The sequence below is a fragment of the Podarcis filfolensis genome (assembly GCF_964270895.1).
Source record: "Podarcis filfolensis genome assembly, chromosome: 6".
NCBI classification, from domain to species: Eukaryota; Metazoa; Chordata; class Lepidosauria; order Squamata; family Lacertidae; genus Podarcis; species Podarcis filfolensis.
The window spans coordinates 67,609,352-67,624,319 of record NC_139609.1 but is presented as its reverse complement, the minus strand read 5'-3'; positions in this window follow the sequence as shown (position 1 = coordinate 67,624,319).

The window sequence follows — 14,968 nt, the reverse complement described above, 5'->3', positions numbered from 1 at the left end:
TGCCGACTTTGCCTCCAGACAAGTACTGTACACCTCAGAGACTCTTCTGGTTGGCCGGCCTCCCACTCCGCTGCATGTTGTTACTCAGCACGAGACTACGACACACTGCCCGTCAAGTGTCATCATTCCTGGACTAGATGGACCAGTTGTCTGCTTCAGCAAAAGGCAGTTTCCTATGTTCCTAAAGTTTGGCTGTCATGCAACAGATGGGTCCCCGTCAGCTCCAAAGCTGCTTAACGGAGCAGTTCCTTGTACTTCTGCCTTAGACACTGCCAGAAATGAGAGCAGGACAACGGAATGACAGCTGAAGGACCTGTGGAAGCCAGAGTCTTGCAGGCAGAGCTGGACTTGAAATAGACCTCAAGCGTCTCCTCCACCCAGCAGCTGGAACAAGGCCTGGAAACGGGGGCTGCCGAGTCATCATATTTTCCAGAGAGCAGTGGAAGCCGCTGCAGGGAGTACGAGGGTAGGGGAGAGGGGGGCGGAGAGGCTGCGTAGCCCATTGTAATTGAAAACAGAGCAGGCAGCAGGCAGAGGCCGGTTGCCAAAGGGGGACCTTGCCAAAGGGGGACCTCCATCGCAAGGACTCATCTGAGCTGCCAGAGAGGAAGCGGGCAGGGGAGAGAGAGCTCAATCTAGCCTGCGCTGGAGAGAATGCCCTAAAGCAGGGTGGCTTCAGATCTTGTCAGACTACAGCTCCCATCACCCTCAGCCAGCAGGGTCAATGGTCAGAGGTGATGGCAGTTGCTGTTGTCCCACAACAAGTGGCAGGCACTACATTGGCTATCCCTGCTCTGAAGAGAGAGAGGGGGAATGGTAGTGTGTGGAGAGGAAGAAAGACCTTCTCTGTACAGGCGCCGTGTTTTCTGAAGATCATTTAAAGTTGCCTGAAATACCCCAAAATTTGGTGATTTGGTAGTTTGATGGGGCAGGAGTGGGGAACCTCAGGTCTGGGGGCCTCTATTCAGCTCTCAGAGACTCTCCCTAGGGCTGGGCCATGCCCCCCCCTTCAGGCCATACTCTGCTTCATGCGCTCCATTGCCTGACAGGATCGTGTCCTTGAACTCTTGCTTGCCTGGATAGAAAGATGTCTGTGCATAAACTTTTGATTTATGCTGAACAAAGGTAAGAGTCACATTTTTTGCCCCACTCACTCTTGCCTCTGGCCCCACCCACTATTGGCAGCATGCGGCCCCTGGGGCGTTCCCCATATGAGAATGTGGCCCTCAGGCAGAAATAAGTTTCCCGCTCCTGCGTTAGACAGGGCTTAGCAACTAGAACGGTGTTGGGGACAGGTATTCCCAGATAGGGGAGAGAAGTGATGCACCAGCTGAAATTCTCTTTCACAAAACTCTCAAAGGTCCATCTTTGCACCTGGCCGCACCTTTAAGCCATGAATAATGACCCCCTGCTGACCCCTGTCCCATGCCAGCATCGTGCCAGTGCGCATGACTTAGCAGGTCTCTGTAGCGTTTCTACAGCTTTTCAGCAGCATCGCTGCCAGGTCTTCTGTGCCAACACCTGGTGGCACAGTACACATGCCAAACGGGTTAGGCCAGTTTTCAGGAAGTTAGAGTGTACCGAATTAATCTGCCTTATAATGCCGTGACCTGCTTCTTGCTGCCTGAGCAATGGAGGAATCAAATTTCCCTTCAAACGAAACAGCAGCTAAGGTGGAGAATTTAATGCCAAAGTTCAGCCTTGTTGCAGTTGGGCTCCCTATGGGATCTCTCTCTCTCTCTCTCTCTCTCTCTCTCTCTCTCTGTCTCTGTCTATTGCACTGTACAGCCTATGTTTCCTCCAGATGTTGCTGGACTGAATCTCCCATCATACCTGAGCACTGGCCACACTGGCTGGGCTGATGGAAGTTGGGGTCCAACAACTTCTCGAGGGTCACAGATGATCCACACCTGTTCTAGACTATCCATCCTGAGATGTGTCTTCAGTACCAAACTATCTCACCTGCAAGTCAGTCTTGGCTCCTTTTTCAGCCTCTATACAGGAAGTTTTCCGCCTTGCAGCCATCCTGCTTCCAGTTTTGAAAAGCTAGACAAAATATACTTGTCCTTAACCCCTTCTATTTACCATCCACCCCCATACCGAATGACAACAGTGAGGAACATTTATCCCCACATCAAACTTTCTTAATCCCGTCCTGCCAACAAATTCTCCTGTGCCGGTCCTGGCTGACTACTTTGCGGTGTCAAAGGAGTCCAGATTGCCAAAAACAGGAGCATTGTGGGAGGAATATTGTGGGGTTGTGTGTTGTCTTCGAAATGGACCTGGTGGGCAGAAACACACCCCAGTAAGGAGAGATGCTTTCTGAGCCCAAAGTCTGGGACTGTTTATTCCAAAAATGAAACAGGAGCCCTCTTGGTGCATGTAAGGTGTGATGATGGGTTTATTTGCTTTACTGAATAACTGTGTGGCATCCTGGTTCATACCTGACAGACTGGAAGTCAAGCAAGGATGAAATTTCCACCTTTCTGTAGGTAGCCCATGCTGTGTGTCCTGCTTGACAGACGATAGTCCTCGATTTAAAGGAGTCCTTTACTCAAAGGGCTGTCTGGTCCCAGTGCAGTTTAAAGATGAAGAACCATAGGGGAGAGCAGGGGGCCTTAAGGCAGCTGATCCACACTGAACAGACTGACAGCGCAAGCCACATTTAACTCCATGGGGCTTACTCCTGGTTAAGTGGGCATGGGATTGCAGCCTGAGAAGGCACACAAGTCACCTGGTCAGGGCCTTCCTCATTACGGTGGGATGCATTTCTGTTTAAATTATAGTGACAAAATGTACAAATTGTATGCAAATCTGTGTCCACGCTTGTCACCCTTTCTGGTGAAGCATTTCCTCTATTTTGGTAATGTCTGTGTGGCCGCTCTATCTGCTGCAGGACCTTACGCCCTGTTCTTTTCCCCCACCACCCCTCCAATACAGCAGCAGGCCTAGAGCCTACCTGGAACCTAAGGAACCAGGCCAAATTCAAAGTGTTCCTACAGTTTTACTATATAAAGTCCTTAACAACTTGGGACCAGTTTGCCTGCATATGTGCCCTCTCGACTGCTTTGATCTGCAGAACTGGTGCTATTACAGGTGCCACATAATACGTATTCTGCATGTGGAAGAAATAAATATAAATATTTTAGTGTGGCAGCTCCCATATTTTGGAACTCAGGCAAGGTGCCTTTGCTGTGCTCTTTTCGGCACCTGCCAAAAATATTTTTGTTTAGATATTCTACAGATGTGTAGAATCCTAGTGTGTACTTTAATCTGTTTTGAGTTCATTAGTGAATTTAATTTTTCAAATGGTTTAAATAGTTGCTTTTAACTGTTTTTAGTGATAATGTTATTCTTTTTGTAAACATCTTTGAAGTTTCCTCCCCACAATCAAGCGGTGTATAAATTTAATAAAATAAAATAAATAAAATGGCGCTCCCTGTTTACCATCCATCCATATCTATAAAGGTCTATCTTTTTCCCCCTCTGGGTGCTACATCCAGAACAGGATAGCTTTTATCCTTCTCAGACCACGTGATTTTCACATGACAACGTGGATTAATTACTTTCTGCACAGCAACAACAGCCGCTTCTGAAGAACGAAATGTTCTTATTGTGAAACTAATGGGATCCTTGGAGGCACTGGAGAGCATTTTACATTTTACAAAGTCTACTAACGGTCATAAGTGTGCTGAGTGGACTGTGGGAGAGACATGCTTTGCACACTATGGCTTTAAGGTACATTTGACACACACACACACACACACACACACACACACGTGCGCGTGCGCATCCCCCAAAGAATTCTGGGTACTGTAGTTCACTAAGGGTTGCTGGGAGTTGTAACTCTATGAAGGGTAAACTACAATGCCCAGAATTCTCCAAGGAAATGGATGTGCTTTGAAGGAACAGTGTGCACAGTTCACATAGCCTGAGCTGAAACTGCCTCCAGCATTGGGGATATCTTCTTGGGGAAGCTGGATGCCTCTCTGTTCCTTCCTGCTGTTGTCCCCCAAAGTGCACTGCCTCTCCTGGCTCTGCAATGCGCACTTGGCGCGCACGGCTGCCTCCTGCCTCTCAGTTATGCACAAGGCCCAGCTAACAAGTCCCAGCTGGTCCTTGTGCAGTTGTGTGGGTGGCTTGCTTGGGCTCGTCCCAATCCTCTCTCTAAACATCCAGAGCCCTGCCGAGAAAGGGAAGCAGCTTCCAAGGACTGCGCTGGGGTGGGGAGTGGTTTGAAGCTGCCTGCTTTAAACCGTCACCTAAGCCATGTGCTGCTCCCAGGGGAAGCCATTTGTATTTGCTTCCAAGCCCTCTACCTGAGCATGGAGAGGATCTTCTTCCTTCTTCTTTCTTCCCTTTGGCTTTGCCTCCTTTCCCAGCCCCTTTCCTGAGCCAACTCCCTAGCTTTGTATTGAGCAGGGGTAGGCAAACTAAGGTCCGGGGGCCGAATGCGGCCCAATCGCCTTCTAAATCCGGCCCACGGGTGGTCTGGGAATCAGCGTGTTTTTACACGAGTAGAATGTGTGCTTTTATTTAAAATGCATCTCTGGGTTATTTGTGGGGCATAGGAATTCATTCATAATTTTTTTTCAAAATATAGTCCAGCCCCCCACATGGTCTGAGGAACAGTGGACCGGCCCATGGCTGAAAAAGGTTGCTGACCCCTGGTATTGAGCCAGAGCTCATCAGAGAGATAACATTTTTAAACCATCAGAACATAAGAAGAGCCTGCTGGATCCGGTCAATGGCCCAACTAGTCCGGCATCCTCACAGTGGCCAACCAGATGCCTGTGGGATGCCTGTATGCTGGGCACAAGTGCAATTCCCAGCAACTGGGAAGCATGATGCCTCTGCCTGTGGAGGGAGATCAAAGTCACCATGGCTAGTAGCCATTGATAGCCTTGTCCTCCAGGAATTTGTCTAATCCTCTTTGAAATCCATCCAAGTTGGTAGCCATCACTGCCTCTTGTGGCAGTGAGTTCCATAATTTAACTGTGTGCTATGTACTTTGTTTTATTTTCCTTGAATCTTCCAACATTCAGCTTCATTGAATGCCATACATAATTTTATTAACTTCTATTGTGCCACCTCTTACTTGCCATTTCTCTAAACCAGGGTTTTCCAAACTTGGGTCTCCAGCTGTTTTTGGACTACAGTTCCCATCATCCCTGACCACTGCTCTTGCTACCTAAGGATGATGGGAGTTGTAGTCCCAAAATAGCTGGAGACCCAAGTTTGGGAAACTCTGCTCTAAACTAAAAATACTTAAATGCTGGAACCTTCCCTCATGCTCCAACTCCTGGATCCTTTTGGTTGCCTTTTTCTGAACCTTTCCCAGGTCTTCAATATTATTTTTGAGGAGAGGCAACTTTGACAGCCTTCATTCACAGGCTACTATTTCTTGCCTCTTCTTTCCAACTTTTCAGTGGCCTTCCCTAGTTCCTTCTCATCTCTTCTGCCTTTGTTTTTTGGCCACAGGACAGGTGTGGCAGAAGGTAGACTGGGACCTATTATTATTATGATTTATTAGATTTATTACCCAACATTAAAAAAAACCAAGGTTAAAGCAAATTGCAATCACAAGAATAGAGTGGGTCCTAAAATACAGTGGTACCTTGGTTCCCAAACTTAATCTGTTCTGGAAGTCTGTTCCAAAACCAAAGTGTTCCAAACCCAAGGTGTGCTTTCCCATAGAAAGTAATGCAAAATGGATTAATCCGTTCCAGACTTTTAAAAACAACCCCTAAAACAGCAATTTAACATGAATTTTACTATCTAACAGGACCATTGATCCATAAAATGAAAGCAATAATCAATGTACTGCACTATAAAATAAATAAGACAGTATTGTAGATTATAGATTTTTTAAAAAAAAATTCTTACATGCAGTAATGATAGCCATTGTTTGGATGGGGGCTTTTATTCATTTCTGCAGTCACATAATCAATCACGCAGAAACAAAAATGAAGTCACAAGCCAAAGTCACAAGTCAGTCCCATAAAATGAAGAACAAGTCACAGTAAAAAAAACAACACAAAAAAGCCGCACAAACAAAAATGCAAAAAAATGCAAAAACAAAAGCACCAAATATCCCCTCTGTGTTGTGTGGGTGCTCAGTCCTAAACAGCCAACAGACTCAACAGGAAGCCTCTGATTAGCAGTGGGGGCCTCAATTTACAAACGGAACACACTCAACAGGAAGCAGAACATGTTCCGCTTCCAAGGCAAAGTTCACAAACCAAAACACCTACTTCCGGGTTTGCAACATTCTACTTCCAAGTGGTTCATAAACTAAGCTGTTCTTAAACCAAGGTACCACTGTATATATAAATCACAAGGGTAAAAGGCCAGGTGCATTTTCAGCAAATGATTAAACTGTATAATGGATGTAGAAGACACACCTCTGGATTATCTGCATTAGATCTGACACCCAAACGTTTAACAATAGCAAGCACAAAATGCCTTTCCTTCAGCCTTCTTGCTTCCAGCCAATCCACAGAGAGGTGCTGAGTCTCAGCTTCCTCCTCTTTTGCCGCCTCTTTGTCCTTGAAGAACTCATTGGGGAAGAGGATGGGGACAAAAATTAGTTGGCTCTGCTTGTCAGTGGCTCTGGCGCCACCTAATGTTGGCCTCCCTGCCTTCAGCCCTTCCCAGTGGGCACCAGCCACCACTACCCATCACTTGTGTTGAAGCAGAATTCAGCATATGTATGTGGAATAGGAATGGGGGAGCATCTTTGCCTCGGACAGCAAATTATCTTGGGCCTGCCCTGTTCGTTTCCAACATTAGCTAGACAGGTACTTCTGATAGCTTTTAGAAGCCTACCGTGAAGTTGTCCTGAGCAGTTAAAAAATCTAATTTTAACTTTTCTGGTTTCAAGTGGCAGCCGGAAATGTGATGTGAAAACCTCCCAAAGGAGAGCAGAGGCAAAATAAGTCCATAAGCACCGTCGTCTTCAAATGCAAGATTTAAAAGCCAGTGGGGATCAGCTGTGCAATCTTTGAATATTTGTGGCTAGCAGTGCTGGTTGGCAGGTCCTGTTTCAAGTCATGATTGGTGCCGGGGTCTGCTTGGGGATCCAGCTGAGAAGTGAAATGAAAGGTGAGCATTAGTGATTAATTAGATGCCAGGGGTTTCCTTTGCAGCTGCAAGGCAAGCTGAGGTCATGGTCTGGAGGATGAAAGTTAGGAGGGGCAGCGAGGAGATCAGCAGGAGCTGCCACAGCCTCGAGGCAGGCTGAGTTTGATGACAGAAGTGAAATAAATGAAGATTAATAGCTTGCAGATCAAGGCAGACGCTTGGGGAACAGAGCGCAGCAGAAACTAGCTGACTAGTAGCTTGTAGGATCCATCCTCTTCTTGCAAAGCTTAGGAAGGATTTGTGTAGCTGGAGGATTTGTTCAATTGAAATGCTTGGCAGGATTGCAGGGAACTGTGCCCTCTAGTGGTGAACACATATATTGGCTTAATACGCCTGATTTGAAGAATATATCCATAGGAACATAGGAAGATGGCTTGTACTGAATCAAATCATTGGTCCATCTAGGGTCAGTATTGTCTACACTGACTGGAAGCAGCTCTTCCGGGTTTCAGACAGCAGTTTCTCTTAAATTTACTTGGAGATGCTAGGGAATGAACCTGGGGCATTCTGCTTGCAAATCATATGCTTTAACACTGAGGTATGGCCCTTACAAGGGACGTGGGTGGTGCTGTGGGTTAAACCACAGAGCCTAAGACTTGCCAGTCAGAAGGTCAGCGGTTCGAATCCCCGCGGCGGGGTGAGCTCCCGTTGCTTGGTCCCTGCTCCTGCCAACCTAGCAGTTTGAAAGCACGTCAAAGTGCAAGTAGATAAATAGGTACTGCTCTGGCGGGAAGGTAAATGGTGTTTCTATGCACTGCTCTGGTTTGCCAGAAGCGTCTTAGTCATGCTGGCCACATGACCTGGAAGCTGTACACCGGCTCCCTCGGCCGATAAAGCGAGATGAGTGCCGCAACCCCAGAGTCGGCCACGACTGGACCTAATGGTCAGGGGTCCCTTTACCTTACCTTTATGGCCCTTGCACAGGGAGCCTGGTGCATACTATAAATCCCATGGGCAGGCAGCGTTGCAGAGCCAGGGTTGTAATGCTACCCTTTTGGCTGTTGTTAAGGCTGCTATAGATGATATGGATACAGACAGTGCTATTTTTCTAGAAAAAGAGGTGCCAGAGCTCACCACGAACGTCTCCCTTATTCTCTTAGAACGGCCGTGGCAGCCACCTGAGAGGTGCCAGAGCTGAGCTGCATTGAGCTCCGGCTGTGGGGGTGGGGGAAGCCCTGGATATAAATATCGAGAGTGCTCACAGTTCTGAAATATCACCCAGCATTAGCTATAGGGGAGAGAAATAAAGTAGCACACCATCTCAGGCTCCTAAGGGTGTTGAGTCTTGTAACATGTGAAAGAGGATTGCATTTAGAAACTCACGAGGAAAAGAGCAGTCCCACTTTGTTTCTAAGCGCAGTGCCAGTGTTCATTTTAAAACTCTACGTGGCAGAGAGCAAGGCTGCTTTGAAGGGCCAGCTGCTCCCATACAAGCCTGTTTGTCCTCTGCAATCTGCCACAAATGTCTCTCCCCCAAACCAGCCAATGAAGCTGAGGTAAACAGTGACCAGAAGGAGGGCTTTTTCAGTGGTGGCACCCTGGCTCTGGAACTTTCTTCACAGGGAAGTATGCATAGCGCTGGGTCTGATAACTTTTCAGCACCAGCTAAAACCTTCTTTAAAAAAAACAAAAAAAAAAAAAACACCCAGTCATTTTAGATCTGTGGATTTTAACTCAGTGTCTTGCCGTTTGCTGTGTTGCTAACCCATTGTTCTCATCATTTTTATGGTTTTATTGGTCCTTTGTGATGGATTTTAACTTTTACTGTAGGTTGCTCCACAAAGCCTCTTAGCTTGAAAAAAGCAGGATATGAATACTTAAAACAAACATACCAAGAGGAAAGGACCATGGACCCCTGACCATTAGGTCCAGTCGTGACCGACTCTGGGGTTGCGGCGCTCATCTCGCTTTATTGGCCGAGGGAGCCGGCGTACAACTTCCGGGTCATGTGGCCAGCATGACTAAGCCGCTTCTGGCGAACCAGAGCAGTGCACGGAAACGCTGTTTACCTTCCCGCCGGAGCGGTACCTATTTATCTACTTGCACTTTGAGGTGCTTTCGAACTGCTAGGTTGGCAGGAGCAGGGACTGAGCAACGGGAGCTCACCCGTCGCGGGGATTCGAACTGCCGACCTTCTGATCGGCAAGTCCTAGGCTCTGTGGTTTAACCCACAGTGCCACCTGTGTCCCTCTGAAAGGATCATAGTCCCGTAGTAAAATACAACCTTGCCAATGCCCCTCCCAGCCAGGTTCAATCTCTATTCAGCAGCATCTCCATTTAAATGGATTTCACAGGTAGCTGCAGCAGGGCAAAAAGTGATCTCTAAAGCAGGCATAGGCAAACTCAGCCCTCCAGATGTTTTTGGCCTACAACTCCCATGATCCCTAGCTAACAGGACCAGTGGTCAGGGTGATAGGAATTGTAGTCCCAAAACATCTGGAGTGCCGAGTTTGCCTATGCCTGCTCTAAAGCCTTTAGACTGAGAAATGCTGGTGGTTTTTTACACTACAGTGGTACCTTGGTTTAAGAACAGCCCTGTGTACAAACTATTCAGTTTCCAATCTCTGCAAAACTGGAAGTAGTGTCCCGGTTTGTGAACTTTACCTTGGTCTAAGAATGGAATCTGAATGGTAGAAGGGCACTGGCAGCGGGAGGGCTCATTAGGGAAAGCATGCCTCAGTTTAAGAACGGTTTCAGTTTAAGAACAGACTTCTGGAACAGATTAAGTTCATAAACCGAGGTACCTTTATGACGTAACGACTTCGTCTGGAGAGGCAACCTGGAAATATTCAAGAAGCTTAAGTGAGAGTGAGCGTTACCCTTGACAGATACTTTTCTTCCCCTTTTCTGTTCCTATCCCTCAGAAGCCTCATCTTCCAGTGAACTGCTGATTTCCTTTTTAAAAGGCTTTCTAAAAGATTAGTCACGCAAGACTGTGTGCACACTCACAGCTCTAAAAAAAGGGGGACACTCTGGGTTCTGTTTGCACCCTCTTTGCTCTGTGTGCAATCTACTCCATCTGGACAACTCACATGCTCCTCACAAATTCAACAACTGAATTCTGCAGCCTGTATAAATCATGCAAGCGGGGTGCATTAATGCAAGCTCTCTTATTTTGAATCGTGCTTTCTGCAGTTTTTGCCATTTTCCATCTTTTATTCTCGTTTTGCTGATAATGGGTGAGGGCAAGGTTTTTAAATAAACTGTACAAGGCACTGAAGTTTCACTCTCAGCCAGGGGAAATGTTGCTTGGCAGGAATTGCCCACTCTTTCAAGAAAAACTTTCCAGCCACAAGGATGAGAAACTTCCATTCTTTCTCTCTCTCTAAAGAAAAGCAAAGGTTCTCAGGATCCTGAACTTTGAACCCAGGTTTCTACACTCCCAAGTAGTAAGGGCGCGCACACAGCCTTCATCACACTCAAATGCACTTTTTCGTTGCTTAGGGGGTATAGGCAGTGTTATGTACTGAAGTTCTCACCCTGGGCCAGCAGGGGGATACTGTAGATAATTTTCACTCAGGTCCACATATGCAAATAAGGGATTGAAAGTGACGTTCAGTGATTGGATAGCTACAGAAAATGGTTACTGTTGCGTTCTAGTGGAGCTCTATATAAGCAGGTTGGCCGAACCCTTCAGTTCAGTTCTGTTCTGGCCTGTGAATAAACAAGAGCTGTTTGAAGAATCGCTGTGTCGTCTGATATGTTCACCCACAACTTAACAGGCAGTTGTCACAAAACAAATGAAAAACTGAACCAAAGGGGTCTGTTTGGTTCAACCTTTCTTCATTACAAAATGAATGCCATTGTGAGTAACTACTGGGCACAATTGGGTTCATGTTTGCTTTCCTATCTGCATTCACAGGAAGCTGCCTTTTGTTGAGTCAGAGCACTGGTTCAGCGATTTAGACAGATGTTGCCAACCCTAGCCAGTGACACCAGAGATTGAACCTGGGTTCTGTTGCATTCAAAACATATGTTCTGCCACTGAGGTACGACACCTTCATCCCCATCACTCATGTGAGAATGTGTGTTACCTTTCTCTAACACATCAGCTGATTTTAGTGTCTGACACCCACACAGATGAGTCTGCCAGTGGAGGCTGCTGTCCCCTCTTCCCTGGAGGCCCCAGAACAACACAGTGCTCAGCCCAGAGCATTCTGGGAAGGGAGGGGAATGGCAGGTGCCAGGAGATGGCTGCCAAAATTAGCTCCATTGCTGCCACTGCTGCCAGGAGAAAAGGAGAACAGAAAAGAAAAAAGTAAAGGGGGCAAGTAACAAAACAAATGATTTTTTAAAAACACCACCACCACACGTGGTTTAAACAAATAAATGATTCAATGCATAAAAAATACCAGTGAGGATACCATTGGCCCAGAGATGGAAAGAAGATAAAGTCCTGACCAGAGACGAATGGCTGATGAAGATGATGGACTCTGCAGAGATGGCGAAAGTGACCGGGAAAATCAGAAACCAGGAATAGAGGAACTTTAAGAAGGAATGGGAAAAAATTATCATGTACCTGAGAGAACACTGTAAACAACGCGGGTGGCTCTGTGGTCTAAACTACGGAGCCTCTTGGGCTTGCTGATCAGAAGGTTGGCGGTTTGAATCTGCGCGACAGGGTTAGCCCCCATTGCTCTGTCCCTGCTCCTGCCAACCCAGCAGTTTGAAAGCACGCCAGTGCAAGTAGATAAATAGGTACCGCTGCGGCGGGAAGGTAGACGGCGTTTCCATGCACTCTAGCTTCTGCCACAGTGTCCCATTGCACCAGAAGCGATTTAGTCATGCTGGCCACATGACCCAGAAAGCTGTCTGTGGACAAACGCTGGCTCCCTCGGCCTGAAAGCGAGATGAGCGCCACAACCCCATAGTCACCTTTGACTGGACTTAACCGTCCAGGGGTCCTTTACCTTTACCTTTTACCTAAACAACTAAAAAGTTTGGCAGGATTTGAGTGACGCTTGTAATGTACTAAAAAACTAAGGTGAAAATGGATTATTTGAGAAAAATTGAGGAAATAAGTGAAGCGGTTGAAAAAAGATTGAAAATGGTAACCATGGAAGGGTGGAGAGGAGTCAAAGGATTCAGGGAATCCTAAATGATGGTGATGATTAATGTTTGAATTTAAATATGCAATGTAAAACTTAATTTAAAAGATTTGTTAAAAAAAAAAGAATAGAAGAAGGAAATTTTTAAAAAAGAAAGTATATGCCTTCTTGTAAGGTAAATGTAAAGGGACCCCTGACCATTAGGTCCAGTCGTGACCGACTCTGGGGTTGCGGCGCTCATCTCGCTTTATTGGCCAAGGGAGCTGGCGTGACTAAGCCGCTTCTGGCGAACCAGAGCAGCGCATGGAAACGCCGTTTACCTTCCTGCCGGAGCGGTACCTATTTATCTACTTGCACTTTGACGTGCTTTCGAACTGCTAGGTTGGCAGGAGCAGGGAACGAGCAATGGGAGCTCACCCCATCGCGGGGATTCGAACCACCAACCTTCTGATCAGCAAGTCTTAGGCTCTGTGGTTTAACCCACAGCGCCACCCACGTCCCTATGCCTTCTTGTATTGCTCTCCATATTCCTTACAGGTTTTGGAAGTAGCAGTGCAGAGGAAAACCTGGGACTGTGGGGTGGAGGGGGGCGGGCGGGCGAGGTTTGAGCTTTTCTCTCCACACCACTTCTCAGCTGAAAACTCCCACCTCCCCAAGGTGCTGTTTCCCATCCCCCATCCCAAAAGGTACAAGTTTCTCTAATGAGACCTTTGGAGACAAATAGCAGCTTCAGAAGGGTGATTTTCAGCCAGAAAAGGGTGCAGGGCAAAAGATGCCGTCCCTCCCTGTGTACCGTGGCACCAGTTTGGATTGTTCTCCCCCACCCCCCTCACCATGGCTGCTGTTTCTATTAATAATAAAAAGCAAGGGAGAGATCATCACATGATTAATGTCTAATGACGGCCTGATTGTATGCATTGCACTTCATTAGAATTCTGCTCAGGCTGGGCCAAGGCCTCTGGCAATTATGCTGTTAGCTGGCAGCCAGGGGGGTGCAGAGGAGGAACTTGCAGCAGCAGAAGGCATTGGATGAGAGGGGGCAGCTGAGCAATTCTAACAGTCAGCAGCCACAGAGGGAAAACAGTGGGACTGCTTGCTACATCTTGCCACAGTCTCCAGAGAGAGGAAGATGTGGCTCGATTGCAAATCCAGGGCAGTTAATCTTGGACCTGTGGGGATATTTTCCTAGTCTCCTGTTTCCACCCCATCTGCTTCCAAATGCAGAAGATCTGAAGGCCAAACTAGACATAAAGCTTAGGTTGCCAGGGGAAAACATTTTTTTCATCAGAACTGTTACTTTTGATTAGTTATGGCCTTTTTGCTTGGGTGGGATATTGTGAGCCTTTAGGGTTGCTTTTTTAATTCTGGTTTTAATGTATGTATGTGTTTGTCTGTTTGCTTAAAATATTGTAAGTCACTTTGGCTTGACAAAGAAAGTGACCTATGCATTTATAAGTCAATAAAGATAAATAGGCAGTTCGGTTGTAGTATTTGATATTAGGGTTGGGTGAAGGCTGAAGGCAGATTGGAAGTGGAAAGGATTTTCACGTTTTCTTTGATTTGTGGTGTGCATCTTCTCTTCCTAATAAAGCCTGAATAGCAAGCTGGTAATCTAGCTGATTAAACTCTGAAATGATCCCAAGGCAGATGAGAGCCTACTGGCGGTTTCATTTTGCAGAGGGTCCCAGCATCTAAGAAAGAACTGAGCTGTTTTTTAACCACTTCCTCTTCCACCTCCTCCGCTCTCTTTGCCTCTTTCTGTCAAACCACCCTGTCAATTTCGCTTCCTGTTATTGATGATTTCACCCGAAACTCAAAGGAAGGTCAGACAGGTCTTTTTTAAAAAAAATAAAAAATGCAGTAAATTCTATGTCTGCACGTGTTAACGAAAATCTATGCATTACTTATTTGGTAATTCTGCTGAGGGTTATTAGCAAAACCCAAATATTCCAATGGATTTCTGCATCAGACCATTTGCATTTGCAGAAGAGAGTTGTTTTTAAACGAGATATGTAATATATATATATGTGTGTGTGTGTGTGTGTGTGTGTGTGCATGCTGCCTGAGTGTGGCTCTTCCCTTTTATGCTAAATATGAGACTCGAGCATGAAAGAAGCTACAACTGGGGGGATGTTAGGGTACTTGTAATAAATTCAGTCGTATATCTTCTCCCCTGCCCTGTAAAAAAAAAAAAGCTTGGAAATTGTAAGTTACGACTCCAGGCAGTTCAGTATTGAACCCCCTCTCCCTGTTTGGATGAAGCTTCCATCAGCCCCTGCCAGCATGGTCAATGGGCAAGGATGGCAGGAGTAATCCACCATCATTGCTGCGGTTTACCTAGATGGCCCCATGTTGGATAGGGTGCTGGTGAGGTCTGTGCAGGTGCCAGGCAGAGCCAATCTGGCCCTCCCACCAGTGTGTCTATGCAGCTCCCATGTTACTGGCATCTTCTCTTCCCTCCGCCCCTCTAAGTCATGGTTACCAGATTTTTTTCAATGAATCCGGGGACACTGTTCTTTATTTTTGAAGCTGAGTAGCAACAGCGAGTCAGTAGTGGGGATGGTGAGGCAAAAGACCCTGGGCCCAAGCACACATGCATATTGTATAAAGGTGCAGAGCCATTCTTTCACACCCTGTGAAACATAAATCCACAGGTTTTTTTAAAAAAAACTGGGCAACTGCTGGCCTCGACTCCCAAGGGGGCAGGAGATCTGTACCCCGGTTCCCCTTTGGCAGTGGCAGCGGCAGCCTCAGCAGCCCAGAGCCAGCCTGGTAGT